Source organism: Opisthocomus hoazin, chromosome 1 (genome assembly GCF_030867145.1).
Source record: "Opisthocomus hoazin isolate bOpiHoa1 chromosome 1, bOpiHoa1.hap1, whole genome shotgun sequence".
Classification (NCBI taxonomy): Eukaryota; Metazoa; Chordata; class Aves; order Opisthocomiformes; family Opisthocomidae; genus Opisthocomus; species Opisthocomus hoazin.
The window spans coordinates 55,776,717-55,791,695 of NC_134414.1; the positions used below are offsets into that span (position 1 = coordinate 55,776,717).

Sequence of the window (14,979 nt, forward strand, 5' to 3'; positions counted from 1 at the left end):
TTTCTCTTGGCAAAAAGATCAAAATTCAGTACAAATTTCACTTCATTTTGACTGGTATTTTTTATTATTTTAAATGCAGTGTTTAAGTCATTCAACTTCGGTAAATAGACATATATAACATGTTTAAAATAAAACTTGCTAAGTCTAACTGGTAAAGGTATTTTTCATTTTAAAATACATTTTATAAGAAAAAATGTTGCTTTGGCCTTTTTCCAAGTGGGTGTCTTGCAGATAACTTATGAAATACTTAAGTGGGTGTCGCGTTAAAGGGGGGGGTAAGGGGAGTCTGATATTCAACTAGCCTGCCAGAGCCCTTCCAAGGACTTTCACTGAAACAGTTTTGCAAAGCTGAAACAATAGGTAATTTATTCAAGCGACAGTTATCACAGATTCGGAATTGCCGTTGATAAATTCACTGTCTACAAAAGTTGAGCTCAAAGTAATAGTTTAGCGCTTTAGTTAACAATGTGTTCCCGGGGATACGTCTGACAAAGTCAGAGGCGCGACGCTTACCAAAAAGGCGTCCCTTCTTGGGGGGGGGAAGAGAGGTTCAGGCCCGTCGACCCGTCCGTCAGGTGAAGTTCTCGCTTGGCTCCTCCTCCCAAAGAGAGTTTTCAAGTGCCAATTTTTATATGTTTGGAAATCTTTTTGCGAGGTGGGACTAAGTCAATTATTGTGTATCGATTGGCTCTTGGCATGGAATGTCGTGTCGTCAGAAGCGGGACTCAGCAGTGTGACACGCCTTCAGAGCGGGCATCTTGGTATGTGCATTCGGGGGCCATCTGTGCTTTGTCCAAAGCAATCTCTGAAGCAATCTCTGGCTGCGCAGCCTCCGCGGCGCCCCACAGATCACTGAGTTTACAGTGATGGGCTATCCCCCCTTACTTTTGTCTGATAAGATAAGCACTAGTTATTTACTTCGTTAGCTCTTCGTCTCTTGACAACCTCAGTCCGTTTGTCTTTTGTCTTGCATTCGACAAGTCCAGCAAGGCCATCAATTACAGTGGGCAACAGGGAGTTAATTGCTGTTAGGAAAGGTTTTGAACCAGATTCAGAATTATTTAATACTTAACATGAAGGACTGGCTAATGTTTAAAACAGGTGACTATGTTCTTTTCATTTCAATTAAAAACATATGTTCCTATCTTATTATAAAAACTTCAAATATCCAGAGCCTGTTGCATGTAAATGCAGGCATGCGCCACCATCTGTAAATTAGATTTGTCAGTTCTGAATTACTTTTATTACTCAGCACAGATATAAAGCAGGTGTATTTCATTTATAATTGGATGAAATTATAGCCCCATTCAAATATAATATACTTTGTTTTCAGCAGAATTAGGAGTTCTGTGAAATACAGAGTATATATCCATGAAACTGTGCATGGAGCATACGTTACAGATAAAGAGGCAATATTCACCTTGCAATGCAGTGTTCTGTTTCTGAGATACTAAAGCTGCGGGCACAATCTCTGTCCTTCTGAGGTGAAATTACAGAAGCAGAAGTGAATTTTTAGCCTGCTGCTAAAATATTTAACTTCAGTATTATGGATGTAATTATTCTGAAAATGTCTGCTAAGAGGTTTCCGAGGTGTGGTGTACAGAGCATATGAGGCTGGTCCATGGAGAACTGTTTAACTCTATCACATTACCTTTACTCCTTGTTTACACCTGTAAATCTCACTGGACATTACAAAATAATTCCTCAAATATATTACAAGAAAATAAAATATTTCAGTGTCCCAAGATGATGTTTATCAGTCACAGCAGGAAGTCTACTGGTTAAGATACAAAAAACATTAAATACCATGTGAAGACTGTCTCATCTGTGTTAAGTTCCTACCTACTGAGAGAAACATATATTATATAAACACCAAAACAGAAAGACATTTCTGTTAATTTTAATACACACCATAACTTTCTCTGTTATTTCCTAGATATACTGTAAGATGAAAGTGTACTAAATTGGAAGAGAAATGAAGGAGGAATAGAAAAATAGCTGAACAAACGCAAGAGGAATATCAAGGGCACAAGCACAAAATTGTGATTTTCAGTTACAGTACTTGAAAGGATGTAGACTGAGGACATGTATTGCTCTGTTTATTCACCAACAGTAAATATCTCTAGTTAAAGAGGTATTTGCATCATATGCTGTAGTTCAGACTTGAGTTCCTCTTAGCTACAGAAATAATTATAAACAAAGGAGGAAGAACAGTTCTGGGTCTCTTAAACAAACTATTTTGCTTTTTCCTTTCATTTAGACTTCTGGCTGCAAAATGTCTCTGATGAAATTTAGTTCAAAGGGAAGAAAAAATGTCTATCGTTATTATTCTTATATTTAAAATAACTTACATAGTGAATGCGATCCATTGCAAACAAGAGGAATTAAAAGAGAGAAAGAGTAGGTGTATTGTGTATGTGAACATTTACCTTTTGGTGTTTTTTTTAAAATGATAAATGTGCAAATAGTTTAATTAACAAAATGAGAAAACAACAACAAAGGAAATACAAGTTCTTTGTTTTTTTCCATAATAACTGAATGTCATATTTTATTTCCTTTTACCTATAATGCATTTTCTTCTCCATCAAGTAAACACAAAATTCTTTAAGAAAAAAAAATTCAATGATGCCACAGGGAAGGTTCATATTCATGTTCAGAACACGTTTCTTTCCTCTCGTTCAGCCCGTTCTGTTAGGGCCACAAGCACAATTATATCAGCTTCTTAGGAAAAGTAAAAGCATTATTTCTTGGACATGTTTACCTTTTAGAAATATATTCTATATGTCATGTATTGTAAATATTCAGATTCACCTTGCAGTTAATAATCATGCCGCAGCTTCCATGTTTTCAAAATGATTCTCAGTAGGTACTGAAAGCAGGAAAGGAAAGATGTGTTGCAGTACTATTCGGTGAAAAGAACTACAGCTATTTATTTGCACATGACTTTGGTACTGTTAGTTACGTATTGTTATCTGAGTAACTTCTTCTGTGGGAAAGCTAAATGTGGGATACAGACCTCAAAACACATGCTAGGTTGGAATGATAAAATCTGCGGATACAGATAGAACAGCTCATGTTACCAACCTGAACTCAATAAAATTGCCTTTCCCTGATTATTTGAGGCTGCTGAATTCCAACATCTGCAAGCCAGCTAGGGAAAACCTTATTAAGTAGTGTCTTCACTGTAGAAAAAAAAAAAAAAAATATTCATTTTTCCTTTATTTTTACTGAAAATGAGTGAGATAACATAAATTAGAACTTATAAAGAAAAATTTCTTGTGGCTCATGTAATTCACATAGCAAATTTGAGCCCAGAGCTAACTTTTTTGCATAAATGCTTTTTAATTTCCCTTTATTATAACAAGGGGTTTGAGTATTTTTTATTGGAAGTATTTTCAAGTCCTTAAATTCAGCATTATAGTAGGTGGGAGTACAATTGAAAATGTACTTCAAATAGTAATTTAAATACTTTGATACTATAATATTGTTATTCAGCTTCTTGTCTCAGTTTTAAAAAAAAATTGTTTTAGAACAAACTGGTCAGCATTACTACTTTCTTCTAGTGATTTGTGTCAGTGCTTTAAAATTTGAAATGTTGGGTGTTGGTAAAGATAATCAAGTTTTCTGCTCTTCAAAGTCCATCATGTCATGAAATCGTATGTATATAAAAGATAGTAAAAGTACACACAATAATCTTCAGATTAGTTGGAATTCTGGGCACGTTATTTTTACAACTAAAATAAGTGGCATCCTCATGGTTAATACCTTAATTCACTTACTAAAAATCTATGAGTTACTGTTAATGATCCATATGGTACCCCTGAACACAAACTTGTAATTCTGCAATGAGAATCTGTTATATGGAAGTAACTGTTTCACTTCAGTATTTGCTGATTGTGCTCACTTCTTTAAAGTAACATTTGAAAAATTAGCTCTCTTACAAACAGTCCCTAGACTCATGATGAATGGAAGGACTTGAAGTTTTTTGTTAGAAGAAACAAGTAACTCATTTCAAATTAGATCAGGTGCCATCACTGTCAACATACAATAAATATCACCGTGATGTAGGGCCAGTAAGCTGTCCTTGCAGCTGCGAAGTATGCTGATTTTGCTCCTAAGCATGGAACTCTAGTTAAAGTAATTAAACTTAAGATTTATGCATAAAAGAATGAAAAGTCATAGTGAGAGGCTAACTGGAAAAATGAGTGTGGCTGAACGGTTTCTGTAAGTATAAAGACAGCAGACAGTCTAGTTTAAAGTGATATGGGTAAGTATAAGAATCTAATAAGAAGCAATAACTGAAGCAAGCTGAAACATTAACTTATATGAATAATTTCTAAGTGTCTGTCTAATTACTGAAAGCTTTAATTAAAGAAAATTATTTTTAAAATGGTGCTGGTAGTCACTTCAAAATATTGCACAAAAATGTTAAGTGTTTCAAATATTGAATGTCTCATTGTGGAGATGTGGAGAAAAATATGCTTTGTTTCTCTGGCCCCCTTGCTTTTCTTAGAGAAGTAAACATTTGAATGAGAAATAGTTTTTAAAAAACCCCAAACAAACAACAGAACTGAGGGTATTAGCATGAAGAGAAATCATGAATGAATAAAAAAGAAAAAAAAAAATTTTCTAAAGTAAAGAAAATTTCTAAAGAACTAGTAAGCTTGCAAAGGGCATAACAGTGATGTTCTGCCCACAAAGATCACTAATGAAGGATAAATAATTCCTGATGAACAGTTTCTTTGTTCTTTATGTTTGAGACCTTTACCCTTTTTGTCTTATGCTTACATCTATAACCTTTTCTTTGCTTATGCATATAAACATATATTATATACACGTATATGCATAATATAAACATATGTATATAAAATATTTGTATTGAGAATGGACTTTTCCAATTAGATTTTGCATTATCACTGTATTTGTTTTTTTGTATTAATATAGGCACTATATTCACTAGGGTATTGCATTTTTATTTTTTGGTGCAGTTTGAGAATTTTTATTTGTTGTTAGATTCTTAGGTTGACAGTTATTTATCATTTCAAAAATGAAGAAGAAACCTGGCCAAGCTCTGTGTGATAACTAATACAGATATGGTAATTTGTGACAAAATAGCTTATACATATCCATTAAATAATTTATCATCTGCACTATTGTTATTACATTGACAGCAGCCTCAAGTTAGGAGTACATAGACAAAATCAGTGTGAGAATTAATTGCCTAAACATCTGGTTCTATTTGATCACATGACATGCCCTAAAGTATTCAAGATATGCATGTGTTTGACAGACAATGAGATAGGGCCTACAGGACACACATGTCAGTATGGAGTATCAACAGAACACTTGGAAGGAAATCATAATAGTACTTCAAATGACCCTGGATACATATTTGGCCAAATGAATCACTGCCTCCCTGTGGGTCACCAGTAACTGGCCTGCAGTAGTGCGGGTATGCAATACGCACTGCTATGAGATAGCTTATATTTTTTTGAAGTAGCAATCAAGTTTTTGAGTATAATTCAGCTGTAGAATTTATGCTTAGCATAATGCCAAACAGTTAATGATTCGCATATATAAATAAAAGTAGGCATGCATTTAAAAAGTAGGTGTCTAAGAATTTGCACTTTTTTTTCACTACACTTTCTACAGTTTTAATTTAGCAGTGACATTAAAATGGGTGTCATACCATAATATGACACACAACCAGGGTTCTATATCTCAGTGCTCTGAGATTTTTAAATCAGATTGTCTACCAAACTTTTCTATTAAAAACAAAACCAAGCAAATCCAGCCAAACAAACAAAAAAGCCCCAGAACTAAAAAATACATTATACATTGCAGGGTGGGCATTTATCAGGTCATACATGAGAATTATGGGCATGTTCCAACATAAAGACACATTGACAGTGAATTCATATGCTCTCATCAGTGCTATTCTACTACAAAATGGAAACAAAAATGCATTAATCATGTGGCTAATTTCCAGCATTTTTTCTTATATCTATTAAAGTATTGATGAAACTGCCTTTTGTCTTCCTCTTAGAACACTTAGATCATCCTCTTAGACCTCTCGAGTAAATCTGTAGTATAGCAGAAGACAGAAATAGTAGTATAGATATGGGCATAAGTAAACTCCTTTTCCTTTGGATCTAAATGTAGTAAAAAGCTTTGTTCAGGCTTACAGTTCATAATTTCTGAAAAAAATATCTTGACATTGTTCTGACTGTCATTTAGACTGATGCCGTGAAACAAAACCTGATAAAAGACATTCCCACCTCCCGCAGGGGCTATAGGGTAATATTTCTTTTTTTTGTTCTCTAAAAATCTACCTAAAAATATCAAACAATTGTTCTTTAGTCAAACAATGCTTTTAATATTCATGGGATCCTTCAGGCATTTGCATTTTCATCCACAGAGACTTTCTTTTGCCTTCAAAGCGTGTAAATATATTTATTTCTTTTCAGAAATAAAAAAAAGGTATGACTTGTTCAAAACCTGAGAAGGATGTGTAATAAACCTCAGAGATGGAAAAGTCCAATTTCCTTTAAAAAAAAAGTAAAAGAAAATAAAATTTTCTTAAAGCAGAAATTCACCTTATGAGCTACCTTTCTTTTGGTAAAGCCAGCATTTACGAACCGTTGCAAGATTTTTAACTGCTAATGAGTAAAATAATTCCTCTACATTTTGTGCACTTCCTATCATAATTTCTTAATTAAGAGAGAATTATTATTATTGAGGTTCTCAGCAACACATAACAGAGTACATATACGAAATCAGAGGGGAAGAAGGGTGGGGAAGATTTACTTCACACTCAGACATAAATTAACACTGCCAGAAATAGCATAAATATCTGTCAATGTTTACAAGTGTGGAAATACACAACTATTTAAATGAATGATGCAATATCTTTATTGCTATGGTATTTGCAGTGGTTTTCTAAAGGCTGAGGGATCTCACTACAGTATTCAGGATTACTTTGTCTTCTTGGTTGTAGGTCACTCCCTAGGCTTTTTCTTCCTTGTGACATTCTGAAAAGTAAGTTGTTTCTAAATAATGCCACAGCCACATGATTAGTTCTTCTAATAAGGAATTCTAGATTATCAGAAAATACATGGAACTGAAAAGAAAAAAATCCATCTCCCTAATTTATAATTAAATTGAAATTATCTATGCAGACAAATTGTGCAAGATTCATTTTACCTAACTTTGTATGTTTCTGAGTTTAACACCTAACTGAGACCTAGCCAATGTAACTTTCCTTTGCCTTCAGTGGAAAGAGGTAAGTGACTAAAAAATAAATCTCGTCCTAATTAAGTGCCTAATAGAAATCAGTTGAATCCCTTTTTAGAAGTTATTCAATATTTCTTTATTTAGACATTATTCACTATTCATTAAAGACACAGGTTCATAGTCAGATGTCTCTGTTTTGCACACCTAAGTCACAACAGATTGAGTCCATTAGTTACGGCTACAAGGATGCAACAAGGAGCTAGGAAACACATGTAGTCCTATGCTTTTGTCTGACTTGGGTTTGTTGCTCTGTGAATATATTTTACAGAATATTTCTACTAGAGTCCTGAAAATACTTTATGTATTCCCATGCAGAGAGAAGACCTCAGAGTGGTACTGCACATCTTGTCCCTAGACAACATTATTTTGGAACATTCGTTTTGCTGTAAGTTGGCTATGTTGTGAAGATCTTTAAATATATCCCATAATTGCATTTGTAAAGCCATTAGAGATGCAAGGGTGTGGTTTAGGTCTGAGTTTGTTTCAGTGGTAGAAAACAGTTCATAGAGATGATTGAACTGCAGGATCCTCATTTTTGGAGCCAGTAAGTTGACTGTAACAGAATCTGCAATATCTGAGAATTAAACTCAGTTTTCTGTGGAATTTTTCTTGAGCCACCTGTCCTTACTAGCAGCTGTGATACGAGTCATCAAATTTCAGCAATGGTTGTTCTAAAAGATACATATATCTCAATATCACTGAAGGATTTCTTACTTGAGAGCTGTTTTCCTCTTTGTAAACACAGCCACCAACTGCAAAGAAAACATTTCTGCATGATACAACATGTTATAGTGGCATTATCAAGGAGTATGCTGAGACTAGGTCAGTTAAAACTTAATTCTTATGAATGGCAAACTATCAAGTACCACTGTAAACATACAGAACTTAAGTGTTATTACCAAGAAACATCATTAATGCTTACGAAGTATTTCATTTATGAGGTGTGGACTGTGATTACTTTCCATAAAATCATTAAAATTAACCCATTTTGAACTAGTGATACTATATATGTGTATGGATGTAAAAGATATAAACTACTTTTAAGGGTGAAAATTTCAAAAATCTCCATAATGATGTAGGATCTTTAAAGTCTTTGAAAGTTTGTAGGACATGTGACTCCTTAATTTGTTTAAGACATATTAAAATCCCTTCATGATTATTTTTTAGTCGATTTCAAATTATTTTCTAGCTTTAATCTGATTGTTTGCTATAGAATATAAAATGTTCAACCCTTTTTTTATCATTAGTGTAATGTATCTTCATGAATTGAAGGTCTCAATCCACTAAGAATAACCATCTTTAGGCTTTGGCTTGAAACCAAGCATTGATCATTTTAGACAGCATGGTGTGCTTCTGAAAGTAGCAAATGACTGTTGCTTACATGCTTATATGAAAGGAAAATAGGTCATTAAAGCACCTAAAAAAGCATCAAGATTGTATTTCAGACAAAAAACAAGAGCTTTCTGGTGAACATTGTAATATGACTTTTTTGTGAGTCTAGCTTTTCCCTACTCCATAATATATATATGCTTGCATAATTCATACAGGTATAAATACAAGGAAACATTTAAAATAAGGTAGTTTTTAATTTCTGTAGTAAATCTTCAGAGATTGTTAATCCAGAGTTATCTTGGTGCATTAATTCAAACATAGCATCAGGCAGCTGTTAGGGTCTTCCTCTAACCACAGCCTAACATTTCTTTTAGTTCTTTCCTCTCCTCAGGAGCAAGTAGCAACTAGCTATCAGGATTTTACTTCTTCCAAATGAGAAAGGAGCAGCTCTTTCTTTCTAAACTGCCCTTGGAGTCAATCAGGACCTCTCTAAAGGAGCACCTTTTTCCCTTGACATTGTCTTGGAAGCAGGAACAGAGTGACTGTTAGGCTGGTTCTGCTTCACTTGATGGTGGGCAGTGGGAATTGTAGAAGGGGGCACAAGTCTGAGACATTGACTACACTTGTTAGTCTTTATTTCTCACTAGCCAAATAGATTTTAACTGACAATAAATTAAATTGATTTTCTGCAAGTCAAGTCTGGTTTGCCTGTTACGGTAATTGGTAAGTGATTTCCCTATCTTCATCTCTACCCACAAGCTTCTTCATCCTATTTTCTCCCCTTGTCCTGATAAGGAGGGGAAGTGAGTGAACATTGTTATGTGCTAAGGCTAACCCACCACAAGTTAGGGCACTGGTCATCCTGTGGAGAGCCTCAAGACCGTTTCCTTCGTGTGGTGAGTTGTCATCCTCTTTTTCCTTCCCCAAAATTAGAGCTTTCAGCTTTTTATGAATGTCTGCTGCAGTAGCATAGGTGTGAATACTGAAGGGCAGTAGCTAGCTGGGCCTCTGACAGTGGCTATGCAACTGGGCTGCATGATATGAAAGTTGCATTTGACATTGGAGAGATACTAGAAGGGGCTTTATGTGGTGCTATGTGATCTCTGAGATAATGCTTGACACTCTAGATATCTCTTCTGATCTGCAATTCATGGATCCACAGTGTGCGTTCAGGTAAGACACAAATGGTCCTGAGAACTTACCTGACAGTGACATAGTGACCAATGAGGGCAAGAAGCTTATAATCAAACTAAAGCAAAAACAGGCTAATCAAAATTTCGGAGTTAAAAGTGTATACCTACCTGAAAATCTGTTGCAAATATGTAATATTTAAAATGATAATTTTCACTAACTTTGGTCAGTGTTCTAAGAATTAAGAGAATAAGATATTCAAGTCTAAAATAAGACATTCTGAAGAGATCTAATGACCATGTGAATAATGCTTAGTTTGCAGACTTATAAAGCTTATAAATGTTTGGCATTAGCCTTGCAGTTACAGGGAAATTTTCTTGCACAAAACTGGAAATATGTTGGAAGTTTTTATACATTTTTTTCCCCAAGAAAAAACTCAATATACTTTGCTGTGCACTACTGGGTTCTCCAGAGTAATCACATTAATTAAACGAGGTCTGCAAGGCTGAGATCAACTATTTCTATATGAAAAAAATGGTATTTGTAGGAAATACTGATTTAGGTTTTTGAGAGAAAATGACAACAGAGAAGAGAGGAAACAATAAAACTCTGAAAATGACCTTTTAAATAAAGCATGACTGAAATAAAAGTTCCTGTCATTTAAAAACCATTAACATCTCATGGATGTGCAAGTAAGATAAGATAGTGTTAAGAGGTAATCAGATGAGATAATTCCATATGAGGACAAATCAATGAGTCAAGAAACAATTTTTCCTCTTGTGCTGCCCTGAAAATTTGCCAGGCTAGGTCTAAGAACTCTGTAGGAGGAGCCTCACCACTCTGATTTTGTTCAGTTTTCATTACACAAGTGCAAATCAGTTCATATTGTGTTGACGATTGTCTTCATGGGCACCAAGGATTGGCACATGATTTGTCACTATACAACCTCATTATAATTACCCACTTAATGGTGAGGATACCACAAAAGACTTCTTTGGTCTCAAGAAGATCTATCACAAAAGATCTGAGATAATTTTCCACAGCTCATTATAGGATAAGTGGTGGTTTGGACGAAATTCAACATCTTCGAGATATCCTGTGCTTTGACTACTATGAACACAATAACCTTTCTGTAGAAGCTTGATGGCCTCACAATAGTGCTTTTTGTTTGACACTCCTGTGCTCGGCTTCATATTCCCACAGAGATCCTGGGTAGATGAGGAGGGTTTCTGTCGGGTCATACATTTTAGAATCTTACGACAAAAATTACTGGCAGCTTCATGAAATTCAAAGAATTCTGTGTTCTGTCTTGTTAAATTTTTATCACAGTACTGTTTTTTGTATGCAATTAACATAGAAAATATTTCTTGACCATCCTTATTCTCACTGTGGGAACACAGATTATATCTGACTTGAAGTGAAAGAAACCATTTGTTTGCTGTTACTGTCGAAAAATTACCTCTTAGATTTGCACTGCTAGCATACTCATGTGGCTTCTATTGTATATAAGAGAATAATTTCATTTTTTCTCTGTGATACTGGAGCTTTCAGGGCATGCACTAGATTACACAGTGAAACAAACAAAACTATTTGACCAAAAGCTGTATGGATTGCTAAGAATTATAAACAAGTAATACTTCTTGGAGGATGCAGAGAAGGCGGAGCTACTGAATGTCTTCTTTGATTCAGTCTTCAGTGCCAACGAAGGCCCTCAGGAATCCCAGGCCCCGGAGATAAGAGAGGAAGCCTACAGAGAGGATGACTTTCCCTTGGTCGAGGAGGACTGTATGAGGGATCGCAAAGGCAATCTGGATGCCCACAAATCCATGGGCCCCAATGGAATGCAGCCACGAGTGTTGAGGGAGCTGGCGGACGTCATTGCTGAGCCACTCTCCATCATCTTCGAGAGGTCCTGGAGGACAGGAGAGGTGCCCGAGGACTGGAGAAAGGCCAATGTCACTCCAGTCGTCAAAAAGGCAAGAAGGAGGATCCAGGGAACTAACTACAGGCTGCTCAACCTCACCTCCATTCTGGGAAAGGTGATGGAGCAACTCATCCTGGAGGTCATCAACAAGCAAGTGGAGGAAAAGCACGTTATCAGGAGTCGTCAACATGGATTCGCCAAGGGGAAATCATGCTTGACCAATCTGATACCTTTCTATGATGGCATGACAGGCTGGGTAGATGAGGGGAGAGCTGTGGATGTTGTCTACCTTGACTTCAGCAAGGCTTTTGACACAGTCTCCTACGATATCCTCCTAGGGAAGCTGAGGAAGTGTGGGCTGGATGAGTGGTCGGTGAGGTGGATTGAGAACTGGCTGAATGGCAGAGCTCAGAGGGTTGTCATCAGTGGCGCTGAGTCTAGTTGGAGGCTGGTAACTAGTGGTGTCCCCCAGGGGGCAGTACTGGGCTTACTCTTGTTTAACTTCTTCATCAACGGCCTGGATGAAGAGTTAGAATGTACCCTCAGCAAGTTTTCTGATGACACCAAACTGGGAGGAGTGATGGATACACCAGAAGGCTGTGCTGCCATTCAGCGAGGCCTGGACAGGCTGGAAAGTTGGGCAGAGAGGAACCTGATGAAGATCAACAAGGGCAAGTGCAGGGTCCTGCACCTGGGAAGGAACAACCCCATGTAACAGTACAGGCTTGGTGCGGACCTGCTGGAGAGCAGTTCTGTGGAGAGGGACTTGGGATTGCTGGTGGACAACAGGTTGACCACGAGCCAGCAGTGTGTCCAGGCTGCCAAGAAAGCTAATGTGATCCTGGGGTGCATTAGGAGGAGTGTGGCCAGTAGGTCGAGGAAAATTCTCCTTCCCCTCTACACTGCCCTAGTGAGGCCCCACAGAATCACAGAATCACAGAATAGTAGGGGTTGGAAGGGACGTCTGTGGGTCATCTAGTCCAACCCTCCTGCTGAAGCAGGGTCTCCTACAGCAGGATGCACAGGACCTTGTCCAGGCGGGTCTTGAATATCTCCAGAGAAGGAGACTCCACAACCTCCCTGGGCAGCCTGTTCCAGTGCTCCGTCACCCTCAGAGGGAAGAAGTTCTTCCTCATGTTCAGACGGAACTTCCTGTGCCTCAGTTTGTGCCCATTGCCCCTTGTCCTGTCACTGGGCACCACTGAAAAGAGCTTGGCAATGACATCCGCCAGCTCTCTCAGCACTCATGGGTGCATTCCATCGGGGCACATGGATTTGTGGACGTCCAGATCGCTTAAGCGATCCCTCACACAGTCCTCCTCGACCAAGGGAAAGTCATCCTCTTTGTAGGCTTCTTCTCTTACCTCCGAGGCCTGGGATTCCTGAGGGCCAGTCTTAGCACTGAAGACTGAAGCAAAGAAGGCATTCAGTAGCTCTGCCTTCTCTGCATCCTCCGTCACCAGAACACCCGCCTCATTCAGCAGAGGCCCCGCGTTGTCCCTAGCCTTCCTTTTGCTGCTGATGTAGTTGAAGAAGCCCTTCTTGTTGTTTTATACATCCCTTGCCAGCTTCAATTCCAGGTGGGCTTTGTCCTTCCTCTTCGCATCCCTGCATGCTCTGACCACGTTCCTGTACTCTTCCCAAGTGGCCTGCCCCTCTTTCCACATTCCATCTGGAGTGCTCTGTCCACTTTTGGGCTCCCCAGTTCAAGAAAGATGAGGAGCTACTGGAGAGAGTCCAGCGGAGGGCTACGAGGATGGTGAGGGTACTGGAGCATTTGTCCTACGAGGAAAGGCTGAGGGAGCTGGGCTTGTTCAGCCTGAAGAAGAGAAGGCTGAGAGGGGACCTACTATATGCTTACAAATATCTGAAGGGTGGGTGTCAGGAGGATGTGGCCAAACTCTTTTCAGTGGTGTCCAGTGACAGGACAAGGAGCAATGGGCACAGGAAGTTCCATCTGAACATGAGGAAGAACTTCTTCCCTCTGAGGGTGACAGAGCCCTGGAACAGGCTGCCCAGGGAGGTTGTGGAGTCTCCTTCTCTGGACATATTGAAGACCCACCTGGAGAAGTTCCTGTGCAGATTGCTGTAGGTGACCCTACTTTGGCAGGGGGGTTGGACTAGATGACCCACAGAGGTCCCTTCCAACCCCGAACATTCTGTGATTCTGTAATTCTAAATTTTTTAGTTAGTAATAATTTCATATGAAAGCTGTAACAAATAATACTGAAAAATCACATTTGGAAAAGGAAGAACAGGCCCTTAGCCACAAGCTTTACTATCTTACATCCTAGTATGTAAGGTTATTTTTTGTGTCATCTTTCAGCTTTGGAAGTGAATCAAACTATTATATTATTCAAACAGCACCGCTGTCAGACTCTCTCCAATACCATTGCTGCCTTTGTTTTACCTTTCACACCTCAGATACTATTGAAGCACGTTACTTCTGCTGTTGGATCTAACTTTTCCTTTTATTCATGATTTTCACACATAGAAATCTTGATGAGCCCGGTCCGTTTTGTATCATGTCCTCATCTGAACACCTCACTGCTTTCATCCTGTTGATGTCAGTCTTATCAAAAAGGTACTGTCACATTTAAAGCTACCATAATTAGAGTGTTCAAATCAGAAAGGGAGATTAAAAGCACTTTTCAAAATTGCTCAGAGGAGTTCACATCTCTCCAGGGAAAATGGTGAATCTTCCTCACTTTATTTGTAGCAAGGAAACATCCACTACAGGGAGGGGGGTAGTAGGGAAAATAATATAAATATTTCACAGCAATAGATATTAAAAAAGAAACTATATTGTTACTTTTATACTGCCAAGAAATGTCACTATGTTTTCTTAGCAGGCAGACTACTGTATTGTATTCACTTAACACCGTTTTGTCGGGGGGGGGTGGGTGGGTGTGTGGAGCTACAGGGGTAGTTTCTGTGAGAAACTGCCAGGGTTTGTCCCAAGCTAGACACAGTTGGTTCCAGATGGCTCCAGCAGATCCAGGATGGGACACAGTTGAGCCCCTCAGCCAAGGTTCTAGTTCTTCCCAGAAGACGTATTTAAGAAAGGGCAAAAAACACTGCACAACAGCTGTGAGAAAGAGGAACAATATAGAAATTTGAAACAGTCTTGCAGACATCACGGTCAGAGAAGAAGCATGGGACTGAAACACAATTTCTCTTGCTGCCATGTTGAAGACCACAGCAAAGTAAGTTGTCTTCATGTAGCCCATGGAGAGGAACACATTGGAGCAGATAACCACACTGCAGCCTGTGAAGGATCCCGCACAACAGCAGATGGA

At 38.1% G+C, this 14,979-nt stretch overlaps 1 long non-coding RNA gene across 1 annotated transcript in view; it reads left to right on the forward strand.

Annotated features, from left to right (window-relative positions):
• The window catches only part of LOC142363006 (uncharacterized), a 76,944-nt gene extending 62,701 nt beyond the window's left edge, over positions 1 to 14,243 (forward strand). Inside the window, exons 4-5 of the long non-coding RNA XR_012765433.1 lie at positions 7,609 to 7,678; positions 14,175 to 14,243. This is a non-coding gene — a long non-coding RNA (uncharacterized LOC142363006). The remainder of the gene's footprint in view (positions 1 to 7,608; positions 7,679 to 14,174) is intronic.
• The last annotated feature ends 736 nt before the right edge of the window (positions 14,244 to 14,979 follow it).